Below are 26,605 nucleotides of genomic sequence, written 5' to 3'. Positions count from 1 at the left end.
ACTTGTTCGATGTCGTGGTGTCGAGCTTGTTAATCAGACAAGCGTTCCTCAGAAAGATAATATTTTTTTTTTCCTGACTTCGAAAGTATGACAAAATTCCGCACATTCTACACGAGCTCTGTTGCAGCTGGTAAGAGCTAGGGATGATTCTATGCTAGATCCGTAATCATACGCTCTAGGGTAGGTAACATCGGTGAATGATTAATCGATTAATCAATTAAATGCATCCCGCAAGACTATTAATATTCATCGATGTCAACCTTTCATTTAATCGACTGGTTGATTATTCGTTTTCGAGAGTTTGACAGGAGCGACGCGAAAAGTTTGAAATCGTACTGGAATGGCGGCGCACGAGCTGTGACTGTGCGGCTGTGGTCGAGCGACTGTCGACTGTTTTTCAGAGTCCCGAGTGATGCCGCGCCGAGCGCTCTTCCTCCACACGCCATCCGAAGCCGCGGGCTTGAAATGCCCTCGCAATTCAAGGAACCCGGTCGTTGATCGTCGTGCCACTCCATGTCCACTGAAGACGTGGCACAGCATGCGTTTGGAGCATGTATTTGACACAGCGACGGGGTTCATGTCGATTCCAGTAAATCTATATAGCGTCCGAACGTCTATTCTCGCATGCTGATTCTGTGGCCATTCAGAGAAGGTGTCGGTTTCACCCAAACATCCCAGCCAATTGACATTCCTTCGCTCTGTAGAAAAGAGCATGTTGTTTAAAATGCTAAACCAGTAATTTTCTTTTCCCCTCTGCATATTGCAATTTCTTGCACATATTTCAGTTGAACTTCACCTTTCAGAACAACTTCTTGGGCTAGTTGGTTCACAATTGAGAAGAAAAACAGAAGCGCGAAAGAAACAAGGTCGAGACCAGTACACAGGACTGGCGCTTGTCGTGTCCACAGGTCGCGTCCTTGTTTCTTTCGCGCTTCTGTTTTTCTTCTCAATACACCTCTCACTGTTGCCACTTTTCTTATTTCTTGTTTAACTGTACTGTGCAGGGATTCACTAGTGCCATGTATCTTATTTACTTCAGCACTAACTGTCATCTTATAACATATACTGTTTATCCTTTCAAAAGCCACTAGTGCGAACTAGCATATTTAGTCGCTGCCAAATTAAACATTATCCTTTATCAAACCTTTATACACTTGTGTTTCAAACTTGGCTCTACCTCTCAAACACTACAAAAGTATACAGCTGTGTTTCAACCTTTTTAAAAGTGCCTGACAAAAATGTTGGTTAATTATTTAATTAATCGATGACAAAACTCTGCATCGAAAGCGATTAATCGATTAAAGGTTAAAATGATGAACGATTAATCGTTAATCGAAGAAAAAAATTAATCGACCATCCCTAATATGGGATAGATCCGGCAATGCATAAAAGGTATTTGTCACTGTACCGTGGCGATTGCGGGACAGAATACTGCGCTTGCTGGTCCCAATTTTCGGTCGCATTCAGCACGAGCCACGCCGCAAGGAAGCCTTAATGTATCAGTGCCTTCTCTGTGATATACACCAACCAGCGGGTAGACGTGGGCGCTCTGTTTTTTCTCCGTGGAGCCCGCACATGTATCGACATGTGTGCGTCGTTCGACCCGAGGAGATCTTCACACCGACGAAAATAAGCCAGGAAATTGCCGTTCGGAACGCAGCCGTGCATCCATTCAGCTAGCAGGAGTGACCAGCTTCAGCATCCTCCGCACTAAGCACGTTAAGTTGAGGCCTTTGAAGTTTTAAATAACGACAGGCAATAGCGTAATTGCGAAGCTGCACAGGACATACTGATAACACATTTTCTGTTGTCGTATTTTTTTGTGCTTACTGGTCGTATATATATATATATATATTCAGTGCATAAAACGACGTTTTGTTACGAAAGTAAGTCGACCGCCAATGCATTTCTGCGCAATATTCGGGAATTAATATCTCAAAACTGGTGTCATCCTGAGAATTTATTCCAGGTGGATCCACTTCGCGAACTTCACGGCTAAAGTTGGTAAATTGCAATATGGGCCATAAGGTAATTAGTTAAAAACATAATTAGTGCTTTTTTGTTGATTAGTCGATTACGCATTTCAATTTCTTGTGCAAGTAATGCCCGCCTCTTCGAGTAGACCAGCTCACGAACTACAATTGTGCTATCTGCCACGGGCAACCTTTAAGAAATGTTTGAAGGTATTCGCTGAAACGCCCTGTGTATAAATACCTAATAAAACGAGCACTAATAGGTAAGAGCAAGGCTACCCAAGAAACACAAAGGCGTTTTCATTTACACTGAAACGTTATCAAACTAAGCAGTATATAATTATCACAGTATTGGCACGGGTTAATAAACAAGAAGCAATATAATAAAGAAAACTTGCGCTGAATACAGTGATAAATCGTGAGAGATGTAGGTGTAACGTAATAAATATTTGCGTCCTTTTACCAGCACATAGGGTGTCCCTTATCTTTATTTCATTGTTTTCTTCTCTTTTTTTTTCTGCATCTTGCGAGAGCATGAACCTCGTACAAAAAAATGTCATCTCCATGCTAGTCGCTACTCGCGCAATCTTCGATTTTTTCTGGAGCAAAGACAAAATGTGAGGTTTAACTTTTTGAACGGTGGATGGATCAGCAGTGGAAGGCTCCGCGGAAAAATTTTTATCACCGGGGGTTCGTTAAAGGGACACTAAAGTGAAAAATGATTTCTTCTGCATCAGTAAATTACCTTTCTACAACACCAAAAACACCACTCTTACAACAATAAGACGTTTGGTAAGCCAGAAAAAGCGCAAGAATGAAATACGGGTGGCGACGCCTACTTGAGTTCCCGCACCTCGTGGCTGTGACGTATTGGATTTTGATGGCGTCTTCTAGCGCCTACTAATTATATATAGCGCGGTACAGATTAACTACATTGTGTTCTAAAGGAACCAAATATTAAACATGGCAAGTTTCGGGAGCCTTTACTCAGGCAACGCGGCCCAAATTCGAAAACATACTTTGGAATCCCTGACGTCACACTGACGTACCGGCGCTGGGGTATCGGCGCGAAATTCAAATACTGATACTTGGACCATTTTCTCATCTAATAATCAAACTATTTTTTTTGAAATAACAGCCTACAGGGTTCTCAAACAATGCTTCATTAGTCTAAACTGATTTATTGTTTCACTTTAGTGTCCCTTTAACGTCAACTGCGGCGGCCACCGCCGCGGTCGGGATTAGCAGTACAGTGCGTGGTTGTCGTCTGAGCTCGTGAGAAATTATGTTGCACTTGCAAATCTGCCAAAACCGATACATTCAGTGTGACAGATACAAGGGAAAATGACGTAGCATGAAGTCAAATGTACTAAAACATAATAATTATAATGTATATTTAACTGGCCAATCGCTTAAAATCGGCAATAAATTCCACGTTTTTGTTTCTGAGCTTTAATCTTTGTACTCATTTACTGCCGCTATTGGATGAGCACTTGGTCTTTACTACACTGTTTCTTTCACAGTTACACTGCCTTACTACCTGTTAACATTCTTGTTGTAAGTAGCTATATATCGTTTTTTTTTTTTTTGCATGTCGCATCCAAATTTATTCGTTCCGTTCTTTTTGCCGGCAGAACATGCTTACGTTGGCTCGGACTATGCAGCGCAACTTTGCATCCATGCGTGTTTGATAAGAATTCTATCATCAGTTGTACATATTATATAGCGTTTATTCATATTGCGCATATAATGAAAAACGATGGTCATTGCGAAGCGCCGCTTACTCAATGCCCATTGTTGGGCCTGCAATGTATTTCCAAGTATATATATATATATAACATTGAAGCGAGGACAAAACTTCGCGATTGCTCTTCTCACTTCCTCAGCAAATATGCTTAAGACGAAACATTACTTGGAACGTTTGGTACATCCATCCATTTTAGGCTACTAAAGGAAACCATGGAAAACAACTACAGCAGAAGAAGCAAGCTAATATTAATTCGCGTCGCCTTCAAACAAAACGTGGCGAGAAAAAAACTTCACTCATTGGCATTGTGCATGAACCACAGTCAACACGTATATTCGCTTGACGCGATGACATCGACGAACACTCACTCGTGCGTGGCTCTGCCAATTTACAGAAAAGTAATCTCGCTGCTAAAGCAACCACAACAGACACTGCGTTCGACAACACCGAAGCCTCCGCACTTTCGGGACAACTTGGAGCAGCTGACCTCTCGGCTGCCAGCACGGGCTCAAGCCCCGCGCCGGTTGCCAGTGCCGAGAAGCGGCGTTCACCACGGCACGTACCTGGCTGGAGCGGTGCGTGACAGCATCGCGGATGGCCGGTCGGCAAACGTCAAACACGTGTGCGTCGGTCGGAGCACGCGGGTGGCCGTGCGATCAGCGAGCGAGCCAGCGGCGGCGGCACACGGTCTCCGGAAAAGCTCCAAGCGGAAACTTGAAATGCCGCCCGAGCGCTCCGGCCGTGGTTATATCTGCCATGCCTCCCAGGGTGACATCATGGGCGCGTGACGTCACAGAAACGTCACATAGGAAGGGGAGAGGGAGGAGACGGCCCATGTTGTGTATATACATACGTTTCCTTTCTTTGTTAGGACGGCGGCCGCATTGTGTGCGGTTTGGGTTCTCGCCGATAATTCTCCCACGGGCACGCACGCACGTACGCCGGCAGCGGAGAAACATCGCGACGGGAGAGTAGGACGATTGGAAGCGTCGCTCGCGTACGTAAAGATATGAGCGCCTGCCACTTTCCACCTCACAATCTTTTCGACACTAGACGCAAAATTTGACCGTTTTACCTTGCAGGACTGTACCTGTAGCGCAGGTGTTGGTGAGTTGTGTTGCGATTGCCGCTAGTGTCATTTCGGGGATCGGTTAGAAGCTATTCTGATCGTGGGATTATACCCTACGGGATTCATTGGCGGCGCAGTGAAGACAAAAAGATAAGCTGAGAGATTATACGAACCAGACGCAAAGCTCTCCCTGACAGAGAAGGCCTGCGTTCACCGAAGGTATGACATCTGAGAAAACTGCACGCCGTTGAACTGTGCCACTTTTCGATATGTCTGTAACGTAAAAACAGAGGAGACTAGATTTATTGTTTTCTTTCTTTCTCTCTCTCTCTCTCACGTAGCTCAACACGGAATCCCCATTTCCACACATGTCCACGGTGGCAACATTTCGCAGGTAGCTTGCGAAATGACGAAAACTGCTCTCAACTGACGTTCGTGCGCAAGTTTAAAATATACTATAGGAAAACAATAAAGCACGATACACTGTTAGGTTGCTTTTATTAGAACATGTTTGACTCTGTCCGGCTGAAAAAGATGGCTTAGGAGAACGTGAGCGTGAAAATTTCATCTTTGAATTTCGCGCCCAAACTTAGAACAACGCCGATGACATTTTTTGTGTGACGTCAAGAACATTGCGGTATTTGTACGTTTTTTATCCTTTAGCGCTCAGAAAAAAAAAATTCTTCATCGCCTGTCAGAATATTCTTTTTTTTTTTTTCCTACGCACTGTAACGATTACCTGTGGCCTCGGTCACGTGATGCCACAGTCAACGAAGTGACCTGGCGGGAAGCTAGAGCGGGCATTTCGAAGTGGCAACACCAACCATCTGTTCCCACTACCTGCCACCTGCGTGCTTTTCCATGAGCGCAATTAACACTTTCTACTAGTGCCTCTTCAAACTGGCTCTGCTACGGTCCAAAATGATATGGAACTTTTCACAACGGCATGTAATGCTACGGTATGTCTCAATGATGTTTCAGTTAACTTCGGCCCGCGTTAAATGTGACAGTACTTCGCAAGTCTGCTCTATTTACACAGTCAGCTTGAGTTTGATTGCGCCGGGGAGTCATAAAATACAGTTCAGCATTTCTTACGTGACCTGCTGGGATAACGCCGCAGCCTCGTCTTGGACAGCATATATGGACGAGCTTTGGACTCATTGCTAAACAGGCGATCACCACCGAAACCGGAATGCAAACAGCAATGCGCGTAAGCGCTCTGAAGGACGGCTTCGACGTCTTCCCGCTGTGTGTAGGCGTACACCTCCTTTAGTAAGAGTGCGACCTTTCACGCACTTTCTAGGGGCTTCATGTGGGTTTAGCGGCCGCAACGCACACAAAAACCCTTAGCGGCCGCCGCCGTGCCGTGTTGTCTTGTGAGCCTGGCAGCCGAGTTTTCGCAGCTAAGTTGGCGTGTACACTCTCCAGCAGTCGCACCCGAGGGGAAAAAAGGGGCTGCGACGCACAGTATGACTGCGCTATGCGGTGAGCTATACGCGAAAGGAACGCTTTATGAATCTTCTCAGCTTCCACTGCACTCTCTCTTCTGTCTCACGCAAGACACTGATGACAGGAGCCATTTCTCCGGCCTGCGTTCTATGGGTCCGAGCCGTCTATTTCACTTTTTACGCACTGTTCTAACGCTGCCGGCGATATGAAGTCCTGGCGATTTTTCTTTCTCGCGTACGCTATTCATTGCTAAGCAGAGCGAAGAAACACGAGCAAGAAAGAGAGAGCGAAAGAAAACGCCGATGACATTGCATGGATGCAACTTTTTGTCCCGTTCCGACAGTTGCTCGCGTGGAGGCAGCAGCCAAGCACCGATTAGCCTCGACTTTTGCTGGAGGAGCTCCGCGACGGGTGACGCGGCGCCGATTAAACGTAGAAGCCACATAAAGTCAGAGGCAGCGGAAAACAAAGAAAAGTGAGGCCCGTGCCAACAAGCCGCCGTGCAGATAGCGTATTGTGACGCAACCGCGAGGTCACCCCCACTGCCGTCGCGTGACGCTTGAGTGTATAGGCGGCGCTGCTGCAGAGACGGGAAGGAGTGCGAGCCCGCTGTGTGCTGCTCGCTACCATCGCTGCTGCTCGCCAGACACCGTCATTGCCACAGAAGGTTCCGATCATCTGACGAAGCAACGGTTCATTTGAAGCCTCTGGGCTATGAATGTGGGGGCTGAGCGCACGATTTTTTTTCACGAGTTAATGCATAATCACACTATACACAGCCACCGGAAACGCCACATGCAAGTGTAACGTAACGAACCCCGGTACGCGAGCCGCCACTGGCCAACGAATGTCATCCGCGAGGAAACGTTACGACAGACGCGCGAATCTAGCCTTACAATGAGCGCTGCTTATAACGTTTGGTAAGACACGTTACGTTCTCTTACTCTGGAACTAGCCAGCTTGGCTAGCGAGGTAATAAGCTACACCGAGCAAGGGTTCCAGATCGTAACCTGGGCAAATGCGGTTCTTGTGCAGTTGCAGGCAAGATGCGTTTTTGCTCGGTGCCGGAGTGTGAGCTCACACAGCTGCATGTCCGCGCATCGATACCTCGTGCTGCCCTCAAGCTGTCGATGAGAAACTGCTGACTCACAGAGGAGGAAAGCAGCTCAACTTTACAGCGACTATGCTGTAATTTATAAATTACGTTAATGAACTGCATAGAGATCATTGTTGCAGTAAACTGCTTTCCATTTCGCTTCAGTCACACACGAATGGTAACCTTGCGGCGAACAGGAGCTTAAACAATGCACCTGTTCGCCTATCGCAATTTGCTGTCAGTAAAGCTTTGTCTTCATAATTTCGTTGCGTGGTTCGGTACAACAATCAAGAGTTCAAGTCTAGGCGCTGTACTAACAACGTTCCGCCTGCGAGCAATGTTTATCCGTGCCTGAGCCTGGCCCGTTTCACTGGCGTTGGTGAGAGTATAAACTCTACCTCGGTGACGCAGCCTATCCGTAACAAAAAACCCAGTAGTGCTCTACAGCCATATAGGAATTTTATGTTGCTTTAGCTACGGTGCATTTCCTGGCCAATATCTAGCAGGGGCACAGCCACAAGTTAACACTGGTCATAGCGAAGCTGGACCAATTTTACCACATTCTGTCTCCTTAGTTTGGACTAGGATCTGCAGGTTCATCTTTCTCCTGGGATAACACGAGCTGACGAATAAAAATGCCTATTCATTCCGCAATGGCCAACAGCCCTGCGCGCGAGAACCGAGGCTGCGAGGAAACGGCCTGTCATCTCTGTGACCACGTTGGATAGACTGGACGGAAAACCGTCGGTCCATATCGTCATCAGCACAGAAGCCTCTAAACGGTTTGCTCCTTTCCTCGAGGAAATGCGGACAGAGTGATCTACTTTTTTTAGGAGTTATCGCGCGCTGCATCGCCTTTATGTGAAATTTTAAAGCGAGGTTTTTTTTGCCTCTTCCTTCGACTTTTGCACTGCTGCTGCCTTGCACGCCACGTCGGGAGGTGGCTCAGAGCATGCAGGTACATGGCAGGAGCGTGGCAGAGACGAAAGGCGACGCGAGAAACTCGTTTGGACCTTTTCATCGGCGGTCATCACAATGCCCTCTGGAGCTCCCTGGGCGTCGCCACAATATCATCGTGAAAGTTGTAATTATCCGTGACACATAGCAAAAGCATTGCAGAAACTGCAACAGCCCAGAGGGAAGGTAGGGAGAGGAGACACAGAAGTGGTAGAACCGACGCAGCCACGAAACGAGTGAGTGACAGCCTTGTCAACCTTCGCTCGCATTTCCCGTATACGTGGAGGAGGGCGGGAAGGGGAAAAGGTGACTTTAGAAGGCGACGAAGCGCTACTACTAGAGACGACAGCCGGTTGTGGACAAACTGGATAAATTTAAGTTCAACATACGGTGCCGTACGTTTCTGCTATTTCTGAAAAATAAACACAATGTAAATTTGTAAAGCGGACAACTGACGCACGGCGTGGAGACGCAAAGCCACAACAGCGTAGCGTCTAGGCAACACTACAAAAGCGGCCGCACGCCAAATCAACACTTCTGTGCCCGCCGTGGTAGATTTGCGATTATGGTCGAGGTCGCGGGTTGGATCCCGACCACGGCAGCGGCATTTCGACGGGGGCAAAATACAAAAGCGCTTGTACATTTAGAGCTAGGTGCTCCTTAAAGAACTCCAGGGGGTCAAAATTAATCCGTAATCGGCTACTACGGCGTGTCTCATAATCTAATTGTGGTTTTGGAACGTTCAACCCGATGATTCAATTAAAGTTTAGCACTTCAGCCACGATGCCACGGATCGTATGAGGCAATGACAATTCTAACCCTCTCGAATATTATGAACAATGATGCACCACAACGCCTCAAGCAAACACGTCTCGCTCTGTTTTCTAATAATATTTGGGGTTTTACGTGCCAAAACCACTTTCTGATTATGAGGCACGCCGTAGTGGAGGACTCCGGAAATTTTGACCACCTGGAGTTCTTTAACGTGCACCTAAATCTAAGCACACGGGTGTTTTCGCATTTCGCCCCCATCGAAATGCGGCCGCCGTGGCCGGGATTCGATCCCGCGACCTCGTGCTCAGCAGCCCAACACCATAGCCACTGAGCAACCACGGCGGGTGCTCTGTTTTCTGTGTATTACTCAGACAAAGAGCAGTGGTGCAGGCAAGGTAACATTACCATCAACTCACTACTCTCATATTGTACTAAACGCTGTAGAAACGCTGTAAACATCCCCACTAATCATCGTGAATCAAAGCAAACAGCACCGAAAGCTTCGCTTGCACTGGAGGCTTACGTCGATTCCCACAGTGCATGGGATCCACGTAATATTTCTTTGGCTTCTTTTTTTACTTTATTTAATCTCTCCTATCCTCTTTAAATTCCCTTTACCCCCGCAGAACTTACTAAGTCCCTCACCTTCCCTCTCTTTTTTCCCTCTTCCTTCCTGGGGCAGCGTGCTGCACATTACCCAACTTTTCTCTTCCCCCTAGACAAAAATCTCCCGCGTGTAGAAGGTACACTATACGTCGTCGAAATAGCACACCTGATAGTATAGATTTACAAAACATGATATACTCCTATTACCCTGGCGAAATTGTTCCGTCCAAGGGAATGATTTACACTTAACACATAAACACATACGACATTTAGTTTAATAAACAAGATAAACCACATTAGCCAGGCTGTCACTGTACGTCATGCAGCAGTGTCGATTCGTACGGAAGAGGAAAGTCTGCAATATGTAAAAAAAAGGAAAAGAAAAAACCCTACAGGTTGTTGCAACGCGAGGAGCATACACTATACTCGCAAGCGTATTTCACGCTTTGGGAACGAACGTTGTGCCTGAAGACCTGTGCTCAGAGCAAAACTCGAGCACTGTCAGCGACGCGCGTCCAACCCAAGTAGGATACAAAAATCTTCTGCTTTTCACATGCTTATAGTGAACTGTACACATGCTACATTTCGCTGCACCGAAGTGCGGGAGGCAGATGTTAGGTTTATTCGATTCTGTGTAGGTGCACGGCTTCTGAAAGGAAAAAGGTGCAGGTGGTGCCGGTTGTGGTGCGCCCACCCGCTGCAAGGTTGAAGGATGCACTGCACAGCGGCGATACCTGCCTTGCACCCGTGCAATCGAAGACGGCGGCGCAGAGGGCCTAAGTGCAGCAGAGAAACTCGGTTCAATCGAATAAACCTGCTCGTATCGGTCAGTCCGTCTCAGTGCGCGCAGGACACACTGTGATAGGGATAGAAGGTGAGAGGGGCCCTCAGTGTTCCAAGAAAAGCGACAGCACAGGATCATTCTTATCCCGTGTCGAATGCAGAATAGTCTTGAAAGAGAGAGGAAATAATGGTCTATGTGGAGGTGAGCGACCAGCTTTCGTCGAGGGGGTGAGGGTTTCATGGTGCGGCTGCCAACCGTTGCACAGGGCTAACTCAACGGGCTAAGTCCGCAGCTTGTTATAACACGTGACACCCACTTCCGATTTCAGTGATGTAACGAGGACAAGCTGAATATATGCCCTGCAGTTAGCGCACGTTTTGAACTGATCGTATTGAAGCGGGCTCACGTATCTGCTTCATTTTCGCACCTACTTCCATTGGCGGTCGCGGACATGCTGCAGACGGATCGGTTGCGAACTCCCGCCTTGTTGCTTCTGGGTGTGATAAGTTTCCTTTAGATTGATACTCCCGACACAGTGTTGGCAACAAGAAGGCGCCACAGTGCCGCTATGGCATAATGAAAAAGGTGAAACAATCAATAATGATAAATCAATAAAGGCTCTATGTGTCGTCTATAGACGCAAATGCGACCCCACCTGTCGGCATGTTCGATTAGTCGGCTAAGACATCGTCAAACAAACGGGCTAATGGCGTCGGCTGCATGGCCGGATTTTACGGGTCTACAGCGGAACCGGTTTGCATTCGCGGGCACCTGAGGGAAGAGACCGTCAGAGCTGGGGGCATACAAGGCACACGAACCATCCAGGACTCAAAAGGACTGTGACGTATGATGTATTATTGCCGGATTATTGGTCCAGCCATGTGGTAGCATTCGAGCTGCCTTCGTAAATGGGCATTGTAGGCTACGGACAACGCCATGGCCAAGATGTCCTGCCGTAGTTCCAGCACAAAAAACTGCGCGAGCTTACGGAACACGACGGTCCTACAGTGGCAGACCAGGCGATCCGTGAAACTCTCACAGCACGAGGCAATCGACCCCTCCCAAACCAGGTAACACTCTTCCACCCAAAGAGAGCGTCGGCTTCCATCGGACACAGGCGAGTGTATATAGCGCAGGTCGCGCGACCAACTTGGACGCCAAGTGACGGACGCTATGGAAGTAATTTATTGCGTGCTGGAAAGGGGTTAAAAAAGAAAAGGAAAAGGCCGCGGGCATCGTGTCTGTAAAAGCGAGTGTTTCAGTTTAGTCGCTCGCGGCTCGACTTCTCAGCTGTGCGACCGCATTATTCGCAAAGCTGCCGAACCAATCGGCGGCGCGAGGAGTTGGAATATGCGAATGCACATGGACTACGTTGCCAGAGCTGATGCCACCGTTGCGTACATTTGATTACGATCGTACAGTTGTAGAGAGTTCGTCGCCCACGTGACGAGAGCTTGAGAATAACAGAAAATGAAAATAGGCGAGAGGCCATGTGCGCACTGAATAGAAGGCTTAGATTCGCTTGTGACCTGTTGGTCTTGATGGTACTGAAAAATGTTCTCCACTTGGAGGTAAATTAGACGCAGAGGCCTCTCCTTTAACGCGCACTATCTCGACCTTTGTTCTGTTTCATTACGAAGACGCAAATTCGCGCGGTGCGAAAGTATAGGTGCGAGCGCGCGCAAGGAGCGATCGCGAGACATTTCGTGGTGTCTGTCTGTGAGCCCAAGCTGCAGCACATGAAACATGCGGCTTAGAAGCTTTGATATATTTCGTGCCAGCATCGGCGAATGACGACTCGCTGCCCTTCTATATGTGTCTCCTGCTGTGGATGAATTCCACCGGCTCAATTGGAGCGTCAGTATTAACGTGGCGAGGGAGCGCAAACCGAGTTGTCGGTGTTCTCCCCGCGGACAGACGCTGAGAGGCCGGAATATTCGCTCCAAGCGGACCAGTGAAATTCCCCACGTTGTATGTGACGTGCGTGAGTTAACCGAATGGCGCCACATAGTCCTCACTCGTTTTGCTATGAAAAATTCAGTTGATGGTTAGTATACCAGTTATTGCTAAAGCCGAACCATACAGATTAGCGCTGTCTGATCTTTCTTCGTGTACGTGTATACCATATACATGTATAGCGCCTTCAACGGATTCACATCTAAACCGAAGCCCTGTCAGCGCGTTCAATGCACCGTCAAGTGCGTTAAGCCAGCTGAGCGCGTTCGTGTGCGTGCGTTCACAAGTGAACCTTCCGAGCCAATACAATTGTCTTTAATCAGTAAGTATTCCAAGTAATGTGGGGACAATCTACATCAAACCGAAATTCAGCCTTGGCACGTGCACACTTGCCAGCCCGGCCGAAAGTCGGCTGATTTGTGGATCTTAACACCCTAACGCAACACTATATGCGAGAGACGCAGTAGATGGAGGCTTTGGATAAATTTTGACCATCCGAGTTCTTTAACGCGCAGTTCAACCAAAGTACACGAACGCTTTTGCATTCCGATGCGGGCGCGCTACGACCGGGAATCGAACCCAGGCCCTGGCACTCAGCAGCACAGCCCCTGAGACATAAAAGCTGGTCTTAGCGAAAGGCGTCGCGACAGTCCAAGCGTCGTTGAAGGTTCGCTGAAGCAGTTCGTGAGACTTGTTCGCGGGCCTCAGCGCAAGCTCTGAATGCGAGCCGCAGACGCAAAGATGCGACACTTTCCTCTCCTGTTCATTCGATGAAAATATGTCATTACTCATTTCGCCGTGGCCCGCTCACAGGCGTAGTCATAGAGTAAGGGGCATCATGCATGGTGTCATAGCCCGCTTTGCAGAGTCTTTGGGTCACGATACAATTTTGCACTCGGAACAAGCAGGAAGAAAGAGGGCTATGTAAAGAATGAAATTCTCAAAGAAGGAAGCAAGTCGTAGAAATAACCATGCAGCCTCGAATCGGTATATGGGGTTTGGCCAATAGCGGCTCAAGACTTGATAGTTCGGGACTTGACATTCGACTCCATCGTGGGAAACATGCCGAGAATCGTCTTCAACCTGCTTACTGACATCACAGAGTGAAGGCAACAGACACCCCGCAGACAGCGAAAGGGACCGACGATCGGCATAGAAAATTCATTGGAAAAACGCTCGAGTATTCTATGTGCTCTTGTAACTATAAGAAAGCAATCCAATTTTTTTGCTCTTGTTGTTGTTAAACGTGTCATATTTAAGAGCTCACAGTCCTGCAAGAACACGAAATACCTACTATAGTGTATGATGAGAAGCCAACAAAGACGCTAAGGACAACATAGGGGAAATTACTTGTACTTACTAATTGAATTAAGGAAATTATAAATTAATGGCAATGAAAGTGGATGAAAAAACAACTTGCCGCAGGTGGGGAACGATCCCACGTGCTCGCATTACGCGTGCTGTTGCTGTTATCGTGCACTATACTGTGGACGACAACAGCAACAGCACACTTGTTGACAATTTTCCGTTCCTCACAGATCATGGGCGTCGTACAAGTCCCGTTAGTACGGATTCGTAAATAAAGGTCTGTCCTGCCGCGGCCGCTCAGCGGCCACGACGTTCTGTTGCCTATAGTGCGAGGTCGAGGGTTTGATTCCCGGTAACGGCTGCCTTACACCTGTAGGAAATGATCGATCGAATGCTTAGGTCTGCGCTTCTTAAAGCCCTCAATGCGGCTTCTTCAGCAGCCAAGGCGAAACTTTAGCGCTTGGAATTGAAAGAATGAATGAATAAAATAAATAAAACAAGTTGGTAGGCGATTCAAACCTCTACTTGAAGTTCATCAAAGATAATGTCTGCCTGAGCGAGTTGGGGTGAGAATGGAGAGGGAGCCACTGCGCACGGCACTCAATGTCGCGTCACCCCTCGCGTGAGGGAGGAGGAGCGTCGGGCTGCTTGTTGTTATTTTTTTAGTCCACTGTCTTCAGGATCGGTTCGCATATTTAGAGTGAATAAACCTACGAGTCCACATTATGAGACTGTGCTGCCTTCGGGGTTGTCTCGCATTTTTAGACTGCACTATCCTCGGGATCGGCCCACTAAAGAGGGGAGAAACACACATACCCGATACGGAAAAGTGGAGGGTCACTCGCTTATTTTAATAAATAAATACAGAATGGGCCTTCGGCGTTTCCGGCAACGTTAACCGACTAACTGCTCTACACTCAGCTTCGCGCTAAAGCCCGACAGCGCTTCACTTCACTCATCACTGCTCGCTTAGCATCACTGCTCGACGACCGTCGCCTGTCCAAGGGGTCGCGTCCCGAACGCCGCGCTGGCGCAGGTTTGCCGACATAGCGCACACAGCGCGCGCGGCGGGGAAAGGAATTCCCGCCAAAGGGATCCATTTCTCGTCAGGGTGCAACAGGGGCGTCGTCCTTGGGGCGCGCCTTTCTCCGCAGTTCGCCTCACGCACTCTGCATCGATTCGGAGCCACTTCGAACCTCTCGGAGGGAGCCCTCCCCCCGTCCCGTCTGCAGGCGTTCCTGCCTGAAGCCACGGCCGGCAATAAAGGTTCCAGTGGCATATCTGCTGCGCTGCGCGAATCGCCGCAGCTGCGAATCAAAGGGGCAGAAGCCGCCGTATCAGGCGCGCATACTACGTATATAGTACACGCAGCAATACTGGCGCCGCTACCATCATGGTGTTTTTTCTGCCCTCGCCTGCGGCAATAAAGCTATTATTCAAGTTGCAAAGGTCATCGACGAGAGTCTATTTCGAAATAGGTTGCAGGTGGCAGCAGCGCCCATCGCGCCCTTCTCCTTTTCCGAGCGCCGTCAGCTTCAACTCGGGACAGCGCTTTCTCCAGCTGTTTCCTCCCTCTCTCTTCGTGTTGTTGCCTTGCGTGCATGTGCGCGGAAAAGTTGTTGAAGAGACAACTTGGCGTGGAGGTGTAAGCACGTGCAACGACCTCCTCCGTCGAATGAATCGGCAAAACGACCGCAGAAACTGCAGCGGCAGAGAAGAGCTCGCACGCACCTGGATGGGTATGCGCGTAGAAGGGTCCGGCGCAACGGGGCTCATGGCTCCCGCGCCGGCAAATGCCCCCACTGAAGATGGCAGGACGGGAGAGCGAGCTTTGATGAAAAAAATCATTTCCGAACACCGAACGGACGGATCGAAACCACCTAGTTGGTTTTTATAAAAGTTGTTCGAGCTGGGAATGTCGCATGGGGCGTGAAATGCGTACGACTGACACGTATATCACCTCATATGACGCGTTTAGCTTGCCATTACATAAACTTGCATTGGTGGACCAATCACTGTCGGAGTGACGTTTTGTCCAGAGCATTGTTTTCTGATTCGGTCGGCGGTCCTGAGGTCTCTGAGCCGGTCCTGAGCCTGTCTATATACACTGGTTACCTCCCTGTCTTTCCCTCTCTCCTTTCGGGGATATATTTTCCAGTGTGCGCTGATTGGCTAAGCCACTGTCAAGATTTTTTTCGTCACTCCAATGAGGCGTCGCGCTTGAACATTACGCTGCAGAAAGATAAAGTATGCTCCAAAAGTGATCTAACGAGAATATGGGCACACTATTTCTTTCGCATATTTAGTGAACGGGTACGCTTATCCTTTCTCATTGCTGTCGTTATATATATGTATGATCATTTTGCACGCTTCTGCACGTATGCTTTGTCAGCTATAGTTACTCTGAAGTGGGCCGTGGCGGTGCTGCAGGGCTGCGTATCTGTAGCTTTATACGCACATATCTCTCAGCTTTCGTTCAATATGCATTTCATATCGTTCATTTCTCGTCAAATCTGTGCGACATGCATACATCTCGTTCAATTTCTCGTCAAATCTGTACGACATGCATACATCTCGTTCAATTTCTCATACAAATTTTTCAATAGGGAGACCTGACTCTATAATGTTTCATCCCTTCTTCAGATCAGGCCGCCCTCCCCGCCTTCCTTTTTTTTCTAGTCTGACGATGCGTAAACCGAAGACAAATAGGAATAAGTAGGAAATACAAATAAACAAACGGCTGCCGCCTGAGCTGAACCGATAGCGACAACAAGAGGCATTATATTTTTCGTCTGAGATTTCCCGCAGAATTATAGGACTTTTTGCGCACTGGCACGCATTATCGACAGATGCAACGACGCATGTCGCGAGGAAAACTGTTTCGCGCCCAGGCGTGGCCGCACCATTAACTTGGTGCTTGAACCAACTTCGTGCTTGCCTTCTGGGTTAGCACCGCCCACGGGCAAGCGCGCATAGTACACGGTCAAGAATTCCATCCCATTATTACGTCGCTATAAGCCAATTACACGAATATACGACGAGGGTCATTGTCAGGCTGCCCTCACGCGGTAAAGTTGTCCTGCACACATAGTACTTCCCGCAAAGAAGAGATACCTCCACCGAGCCCGTGCTGCAGCACAACCTGCAAGTTGCTCCCAACCTCGACGAGAGGCGCAACAACGAAGCCGAGCCAGCGCTGTCCGAAGCCGCGTCGTTAATTGCACGCCTTGTTGTTTGCAGCGCTCGAGCGTCGCCGCACGACCGAATGCGCGCGCATTTATCTCGCTCCGGTGATGCGTGCCCCACTGCACGCTTCTCTTGGCTGGCGATGCGTGTCCGACAAGGCATTCCCCGGGCGGTGTGTACACACACACAAGCTGCGGCCCCGCTGAGGTCGCGCTCGGTGCATAGAGCACACCTGGTGCCCCCTGCTGCTAAACGTCCCGCTAATAGAGACCGCCCGCGGACACCGTTTAGCGGTGCGGCGCCTTCGAGACGCACCTGAGAGCGGCGTCAGGCTCGACAGTCGAGCCATCGCCGACACCGAGGGCCTCCGCTATCCTCCTGACCTTGGCTGCAGAAGAGTGCTTGGCCTCGGAGGAGACGCGCTTCCGGCTATTTTTGGCCTCGCGTTCTCGCTAAGCATCTCAGAGTTTCTTCTTGCTCTTCGCGGCCTCGGCATATCGTCGCCGCCACATCTTGTAAGGTAAAGACTCGTCACAACGAAATGGTAGACTTTTACGAATATATATTTGTAATTTTTTTCGTCGAGGTTTCTTCACGTCACGCCGTGCGTCTGAGTATACTGATTTGCGTAATGAAGTTCACGGACGACTAACAATAACCCACTATTTTCACTTGGAATATAGTGCGCTGGTCGCACAGTGCGACGAGGAGAGCAAAAAAAAAAAAAAAATTACGGGAGACGCACGACTCAACGACATCGGACTCGCGCGTAGTGACGCATCGACGAGCGATTCGAACGAAATCAGCTCTTGCTAGAAGTGTTCATTATCGCCCGTTCTTACTCTGGTCCTCCAAGCGCTTCTGTTCTGAAAGTAAGAATCTTCTAAAGAGTTAGTTATATGCCGCAAGGATTGGGAATAGACTGCAAGGAAGTGTTGCACATTTTGCTGACATTTCTACGAGAGGTTGAACTGACTGACTCGTAGTGACAAGGTACCTATGACTCGGAAAGAGAGACTCAGGCGGAGATGTTGCCGTCCTATAGCCTGTAGAACTAACCCTGCTTGTAGCAACGTTATCACCATTTTAATCCTTGCTACGTGTATTCAAAAATCGTGACTGTAGCAGGCGACGGCGAACCCAACGGTCGTCTGGGTTGATTCGCAATTCACGCGTGCCTCATACGATGTCCCCTCGCCGCACCAGCAGCAACGATCACCCGCCGCCCCGGAATTGACGACACCACTATCGTCGCGTGCTCTCGGACAGGCGTTGATTCATCGACGTGCCCCTCCTCTCAGTGTCCTCATCGAACAAGCGACTCAGACGTCGTGGCGTCCTTTTGCAGCCGCCCTGGGTGGGACGCCTCTTTCCGGCTCGGTCGCTCAGCTTGTTGCGGCTGCCAGGAAACGCACCAGGGTCGCCGTAACGAGGCTTCCGCAAGGCAGGGATGTGGCCTCGCTCGAATGAAGTGGAGCGCCGAGACGCTCCGGCGGCCGCCGTTATGGTTGCGTTGGCAGTGCGCTCGCAGTGCGTGCTGCCGACAAGTGAGCTTACCGGTCGTGTCGCGAGGATAGGCGCTGTGGCGGTCAGCATGGCACGGATGTGTCCTTCTGGCCTCCCCCCGGCAGCTCTTTTGAACCCAGAAAGCTATGGTCATTGTTTAGACCATTCTCCGTTTGCTCTCGCTTCGTATACCCGACAGATCATTCTTCACCGAACTTGCAGTTCCGGCCTTCCTCGAAAATTTAAATAAACAAATAAGCAAATAAATAAATAAATAAATATTACAGACTCCTTACCTCCTTCTACATGAACTCAATTCCAATGCTTGGGCTCGGAAGAGGCTGCAGCTGCAGCCTCTTGGGGGCAACAGTAGCTTCGCTCAGATTGATGTATCGCCTCGTGTGTCCGTTTTCCCACCGTTATCATCGTAAATGGCACGTAATCGTTTGCTCTAGATCAAAAGCAGTAGTCGAACGTCGCGTGATGTATGATCGTAAACAACACACACTGCGGGCACCAAAGATGGACGTTCACGTGCAAGACGAAGGTTGGCAGCCACCTGCTCTATTCCGCCACATTTGCAGGTATACAACCGAGCCGACCGCCATATCGCGGAAGCGCTGCACGGAGAGTTACTGCTGCCGCTCGCTCACAGCTTCGTCCTATCATCGGCGCCGCGCGCACCTGGCCGTTAAACCAGATAAAGTGCCTCAGTGACGTTCCCTGGTACCGGCCGAGCCGTGCGAGGACTGAACAGATGGTGGCACTCGCGCTAGATTACGGTACGCAGTGGATGTGTGAAACTTAGTTATGTTACTCAACGCAGACGACAGCGTCAACGCAAAAAAAGAAAAAAAAAAGACGTTTGCGCAGATGCAGTCCCTGCGAAGCTACTCCTTCGATAAGCGCGGTGGTTTGCGTCATGGATATCTGATGTGGAAGCGCGGCGGTGCTGTCTCCGCGACGATGCGCCGGCGCACGCACTCGAGCCCGTCGGGCCGGGGTCTGTAGGCGGACTGACTTCCTCTGCAGGAACGCATTCAGGATATCCGCGAGCAGCGCCCGCACAGCAGACCGCCTGACGCCGAGCGGCGACCAGTCAAGCGGCTGTGCGCGCGCGCCTTTCAAATAGACGCGCCGCTCGGAATGGGGACGATGCGTGGGTGGAGGACGCGCCGCTCCTTCTGACGAAACGCCGCGCACTGGCTTCGTTGCTGCCGACTGCCTTCGACTCGACGCTTTGCGCTCGCTGAAAAACCACTCTTGTGCGCGCCATCACAAAGGCGTCGCGCAGCCTTTAAGGTAATGACGGAAGTTGACAAGCACAACTCGGTCGTTTAAAAAGGTTGCGTGCTCACAAAACACGCGAGGCAGGCCTTTCGTTGGCGGCACTCACCCATTCCCCGTGCAGGGCGCATGGTGTCTCCAATGGCTCGTGGGCCCGCAGGATTGAGAGGCGTGCAGCGACTGCGTCGTATCCAGAGTGAGCGCTGTTCAGGCGAGCAAACGACGGAGGAAGGGGGGGCGGTGGGACGCAATGCCGCGCGTATCTATCGCGAGCGCACCAGTCGCTCGACTGTGGCCGGCGCACCCGATGCGCGGCCCTTTTGGCCGGCCGACTCGTCGGGGCGGTCGGACCGCTTCCTGCGCGCAGACGGCGCTGCCGCTGCAACAGCCGCCGCCCGACACGCGGTGACCGCGCGCGCGCGACGGCGGACCGCGAGCACTGCCGAGCAACACGTCGTCGTCTGTTGCGGGTGTCGACGGACGGGCGGCTAAATGCATTCCATGGCGGAGTGTTCAACCGGCAATCCGAGATCGTTACGCCCACTTCTGTATTCCCAATCACGCGCGCGACAATTGAGGAGCGCGTTGTTGGCAGCTTGCTTTCCAAAACGACCTCGATAATCGAGTAAACAAAACGTCTGAGAAAGCCAAGGATCGTAAGCAGGGGCTGAATTCACAAAGCTTTTCGTTCATAAGTGTTCGTTGCCATTGATCTATTGCATTCGCTAATAACATGACAAGCATGAGGAGTGGCTGTGATTCGCTCTCAGGAACAATTAAAGCTAAGAGCCTTTTGTGTATAGGAGCCAAGGTTGGCCAGACTTCCCGAACACAATTAACGTTGAACGCGTGCCGTTGCAAAATGCACTATGTAGGAAAAATTTCCATTCCAACGCATTCAGGAGACTAGATGATCTTCTGAGTGAACAGACCGTACTAGAGCACCGTCCCCACCGATCATCGGCTCAGAAGGCAGTGAAGGCACTTCTGTGCTTTCTCAGAACGTCTGGCTTGTGCGAGCGCCTTTGACTCTGTAGTGCTGTTCGTGGACGTCTCTCTATCCCCATCTCTCTCTCTCTCTTTCCCTTCTTTCTGTTCCCCTTCCCCCAGCGCAGGGTAACCAACCGGACTCTTGACTGGTTTACATCCCTGCCTTCCTTTTATTTCTCTCTCGCTCTATGAGCTTAGGCCCCAACCAGTTACAGAACAAAGCAAACACTTAATGAAATAACAAAAAGGAAAACACTGAACTCTCGTAGGCACCGCGTCTCACTAACAGCAGGAAACAGATTGCAGCGCGCTCGAGTTTGCTTTGCAGAGAGCGGAGTCGAAGCTGTGTGCACCGAGTGAGCAACCGGTCACCGGTATGGGCAATGCAGCTGTACAGTGTTTGCATCTAACAGGAAGACTAACGCTGAGTCGCCTCCACCTGGTCTTTTTCTTTTTTTCCATCTTTATTATTATTATTATTATTATTATTATTATTATTATTATTATTATTATTATTATTATTATTATTATTATTATTAAATATATATGCACTAATTAGTGATGTCTTAACGCCTGCCAGAGATAGGTGTCGGTTACGTTACCGACGCGTGAAAAAAAAAGAAAGGACTTCCTCCCCCCTTTCTCTTCAAAGCATGCTTTCCTGATTAGCGCGTATACGCTCTTATCAGAAATCCCGCAACTAGGCTTCTCTGCAAGGATCGTTTGACGAAACTACACCATGGTAAATCTCAGGATTGTGTGACACTTTGGGCTGTTGGCATGATATTACAAAAGTTATAGAGCGGGAACGAGCACCATGTGAACAACAGAAGACAACCCACTTATGCGCCAAAGAATTTATAAATACGTGATGTAGAAAATGATTCTCTGTTGGAATTCAACGTAGTTATCGCGACGTCGTTGCTTTTTGACTGACAAAAGTCCGGAAATATAGCCTGCTGAAGTGTTGGCTGCCCCAGCATCGTCAATAATAGATCTATACTCCGAAATAACGGAAAATGCGGCGGGGAGGGTTGACACAACTTTACAATGCTCATTGCATAAGTGAATCTGCAGTTTATGCACAGAAACAAAATAATAAACAACGTAACTTACCCGAAACCTCGCGTAATAGCGCTTGTCTGTTCTTTCTGTCCTTGAATTTCTGCGCTACAGATTTCTGTTAACACGGGCAACCTCGCGCCTCAAACGGATGCAACGCTCGAGCGTTCGGGTGACAGTGTATACCTCCTCGTTGCTCTCACGTCAACGCTGCTTCCTAGCGCTCGCGACCTCGTCTATCGTCGTTTTGGCAGTCAAGACACGCGGTATAGCCTATCTACCCGCGCGATTTCGTTACCGATCGATAGACCCTTCCTATAGAGGTTACGCTTGCTTTTTCGCACGGTATAATTTTTCATAAAGGGAGACCTAACAGAAACACTAGATAAGTCTAGACTGCTAAACAGTTCTTCCAAAGCTCTTGTTCATTAGCTTAAGAAAAAGGAAAGGGCCGAAGCTAGGAGAAACTTGCTTTTGAATTTCGATTCTATGATCTCGTAATGGCATCTGCAATTTCACGGTACTTTTTCCCACTTGAGCCCTTCTGGTGCAGGGAAAAGTCGACGAAATTTGCCGTGTTGTGCTTGCGTTCACTGTCTAATGCAATGTTGCTATTTTTTTTTATTAATAAGTTACCAGCCTCGCCGCCACGGCACGAGACGCTTTTGCGGAGACTTCAAGCTGGCGTCGCCGCCGCGAAATCTATTCTCGAGCTAAGACGATATACGAATCTGTAGCTCTATTTACAATATTTTTCTACATTGTACCGTCAACACCGCCGCCACCGCCGAAACGTATTCCCAATCCATCATACAGTGGGGTTGGTTATATTCCGGAGACTTCTCAGTTACTCGATTAGCGAGATGGATAACATCTATCGATGCATATATCCTTCGGTAAAGTCAGTACGATGCCACGTGTTGCTGTGATTTTATTCAATATCACCTTAGTGAATGCTTTGTACAACAATTAAATCTATCCAATAGGTTTATATTTCTTCAACTATTTATCATCAGCCTCCTTGTAGATTAATGACATGTTGGCCTTATTCCAAGTTTCTGGCACGTTTGGTGTGATGAAGCATTCCGTGTGAAGGTTTGCAAGCTCTTCGGGTACAATATCTCCGCCGCCATCTATTAGATCTATTGTTGTTCCACCTTCTCCTGCCGCGAGTTATTCTGGGCGTATCTTGCAAGGGCCATTCTAATCTCGTTCCCATACAGTTACACGCGGAACTTCGATATCTCAGCAACATCGTTTCATCACGGCTACGCGGCTATTCTGTGCACAGTTTAGTATGCGAGGTGATCATTTTTAAGTTTTGCGGAATTTTTGAACATCGCCTGTGGCAGATAGTATAATTCTTGTCCTTGAGCTGGATTATTCGAAGAGGCGGACATTACTAGCACGAGAAATGAAGGTATATTCAACTAACTAACAAACATTAACTAGATAACTTCTTAATTACTTTACGGCACATATTGCAATTCACGAATTGTAGCTGGTGAGCTTGTAAGAATTATACACACTTGAATCTCGGTGATGACACCAGCTTCGAGATATTATTTCCTAAAGTGTGGGACGAAATACATAGGCCTTCCAGTTACTTTTATACTTAAATGCATGAAAGAGCGTTTTGTTAAAAAAAGTAAGTGGAACAGTGCATCTTTACGGCGACTTTGATGGCGCATACGTCCAAACTGGTGTCATTCTGGAAATACATTCCAAGTGGATACGCCTTGCAATCTCACCGGATACAATCCGCAAATTGCAATATGTGGTGTAAAGTAATTAATTAAGAATTAGCGAATTTTTTTTATTAGTTGAATGTGAGTTTCAATTTATCGACCCGGTCCGCCTCTCCCAATAATCCAGCTCAAGGACCAGAATTATGCTAACTGCAACAGACGATCTTTAAGAACTCCGGAGAGCTAAAAAAAATGATCACCCCGTATAATTTCTCTGCTGCCTTTATTATATTATCGAAGCTGATGTCACTGCTTCGCTTATCTTCGACTACATGTATATCTTGTTTCTGCCAATGCCAACAATATTTCTCTCTGATTTCATGCTTGCTGCGTCCTTCACTGCTTCTCCAATCTTTCCCATTTAACATAACGTAAAGAGTGCGCAGATCCCACGCACTGTGGAAATCGATGTTATGCGAAGCATTCTTCAGGTACCCGGCGATATAGCATTCTCTCGGGTTCCGCAAAGCGATACCAGGTGGACCAACGCGTTTGTGTAAATTGTATAGTTGTGTGTGCGCGTGGGTCGCGAGCGTGCGTTTCTGTAACGGCAGCAGCAGCACGACGACGACTACGTTGAAGACGATCGCATGGCGGGCAACGGCGTGCTTTCTGCGCCGGCCGTGCGACGCGAGCTTACGACACGCATGCCGATTGTTGCTTTCTACGCGAGTAGTGGACGCGCGCAAGCTAAAACGCAAACACAAATTGTGACGTCATCAGCGACTACGTGTTATGCAGTCGTATACGTACATACGGCTATGTCATGTGGTGTATGTCAAAACAACGAATAGCATTTGTATTCTGGAGAAGAAATGTTAATTAACTTGGGCGATCATGAAGTCGGCACAGCGTCGCATAACTTATACGTAGCGTGCTGCGAGGAAAATACAGTACTGAGGAAAGTGGGCCGGTCCCTGATATGATGAACTCTTAACACGGCGCCTCAGAAGGCGAGCTCCCGCAAGAAGACGAGGAAGTGCCACAGGGGGCGCACGGTCGAACGTTCCAGACAGCTGGCTTGGCTTTGGAACGAGATAAGTGTGCGTAGCAATGGAGACGAAAAATAACGAGTGCGATCCTGGGGGCCTAATGGTTAGAGCTCCGGGCCGCCGTGCTCGACGGCAGAGATTCCATTCCGCTGTCGGCCGCACATTACTTTCTTTTTATTAAAGCGAGGCGAGGCAGGAACATACTCACCCACCGGCCGGCCTCAAAGTGCCAAGACTGAGGAAAAAGAGAGCGACCGAACCTGGGCCATTTCCGAATTCAGAAAACCGACACCATACAGAGCGATATTTTCACTTTAAGTCTATAATCACGCCACTGCCACAAGATTTCTGTAGTCCGAAGCCTCGTCAAGAGCGCCGAAACAATTTAGTCGTTTCCGCACTTCAGAAGGAAGCAAAGAACACAGTAATCAGTGACGTTAGTATGCACGGTTATACAAAGGCAATCATTAACCGCCGACAGGGCGAGAACGAAAGGAAGACGGCGGCTGCCGACCTACCCCGACCACGGCACCGTGTTTCGATACGTTACGGCACATCTGCACGTGTGCTGCGAGGGGGTCAACGTCGCAGACAAGCCTCCCTCCGCGGTCGGTGGCCTCCTCCTTCGTCCATAAGACCACCGTCCTCTAGGAAAAGCGCATGGCGTTGTGCACGAGATTACCTGCACTGAATGCCCCGCGTCGTATATTGGCGAGACTAAAAAACTTCCCGGAACGTCGACACATGAATGACCTTGGCCACGTAAACAGGGGAGGACGCAGTGCTGCGGCAGAACACTACGAGCTTTTCGATCACCACCACATAACTCCGACGGCGCCGTCGCCTTGGAGAGAGAAAACAACCACCGGCGGCGGCTCCTTTGGGAATCCTGGCGCATCCAAAAGACGCCGTTTGTAACATCGGTCGTTCGTCGGGAACACATTACCCGCCGTTTGCGCTCAAGCTAGGACTGCGAAAAGTGTCAGCGCGCGCCTGTCAAAGCGCTGAAAACAACAACAACAACAACAACAACAACAACAACAACAACCACAAAAAACGCACACAGCAAATAAACACTGCTATATACGCCTCACGCCATCTCACCCATGAAGGAGGAGCCGGTGGGGCTCCGAAACGTCGGCGTTTTGAAAAATAAATTTTGGTTGTAGTTGTCTTTGCTTTCCTTGCTCTTTAATTGAAAGAATGATTCGCATTAAAACGTAGCGACCTGCAGCTTGTTGAGGCGACGGATTGTTTTCCGCGAGCCCCGGCACGCTATACACAATGCTCAGAAACAGTAATTGCACACTTAATCTCTGGCATATAGTTACCAAATGACGCTCCATTTAGGAATTGGTATCGCCTCCACGTTCATGCCGCTATGCAGGAAATCCAACATAACATGACTGAACACTTGACACTATAGCAACATAATAAAACATAACACAGTATAACGTGAGCCGTCTTAAATTAGTGCTCGTGCGCCCTATAGACGTACTCTTAATTTTACGTGCAGCTGGTTTATGGAGCGACGAGCAATCAAGATATCTCTTTCACGGCCGTGTGATGTCTCACAAACCCCTTTTCTAAAGAACTAAAATCTATCAGATAATGGATGTTGCATCCTTGGCACTGTGCCGAATATAAGTTCGAGAAGTATCCGGACTCCACACTGTATAAACCTGTCGAAATAGCTCAGCTCCTGAAACGTTTTTCATCTGAGAGCGAGGTGGCGGATTTGTTTTCCTGCTGCTGCAGGCTGCATATACGTTTGGGTGCAGGCGGTGTGAAAAAGCGCCACTGCGATGCATACCGCGGCGGGTCCGTTCTAATAGCGAACGAACTGCTTTTTGAATACGCGCAAGCCAGTGCCCTTGCATGGGTACACACAAAGTTGACAGATATTTTCCCGAAAGGATCCAACTGCGTCGCGCGCAACATCTCTGTCGAATGCGCTGCATGTTCCGTCTCGTTAATATGCACTGGATATTTCAGTGGCATATTAAGCGACTAAAACGGGCGCAGGCTTTCAGCCGCGCTGGAGAAAGTGAGCGCTTGGATTACGCATGTATACCGCGTTGCTGGCGTCAATTCAAGAAAACTCCTGTGAACCCA

At 48.9% G+C, this 26,605-nt stretch overlaps 1 protein-coding gene across 4 annotated transcripts in view; it reads right to left on the bottom strand.

Moving 5' to 3' along the window:
- raw (NDT-like domain-containing protein raw) overlaps nt 1-26,605 on the bottom strand; it is a 147,865-nt gene that overhangs the window by 18,323 nt on the left and 102,937 nt on the right. The window lies entirely within an intron of this gene.

This window comes from Dermacentor variabilis, chromosome 1, assembly GCF_050947875.1.
Source record: "Dermacentor variabilis isolate Ectoservices chromosome 1, ASM5094787v1, whole genome shotgun sequence".
NCBI lineage: Eukaryota > Metazoa > Arthropoda > Arachnida > Ixodida > Ixodidae > Dermacentor > Dermacentor variabilis.
The sequence above is the reverse complement of the archived record's forward strand: the minus strand, read 5'-3'. Positions and strand labels throughout refer to the sequence as shown.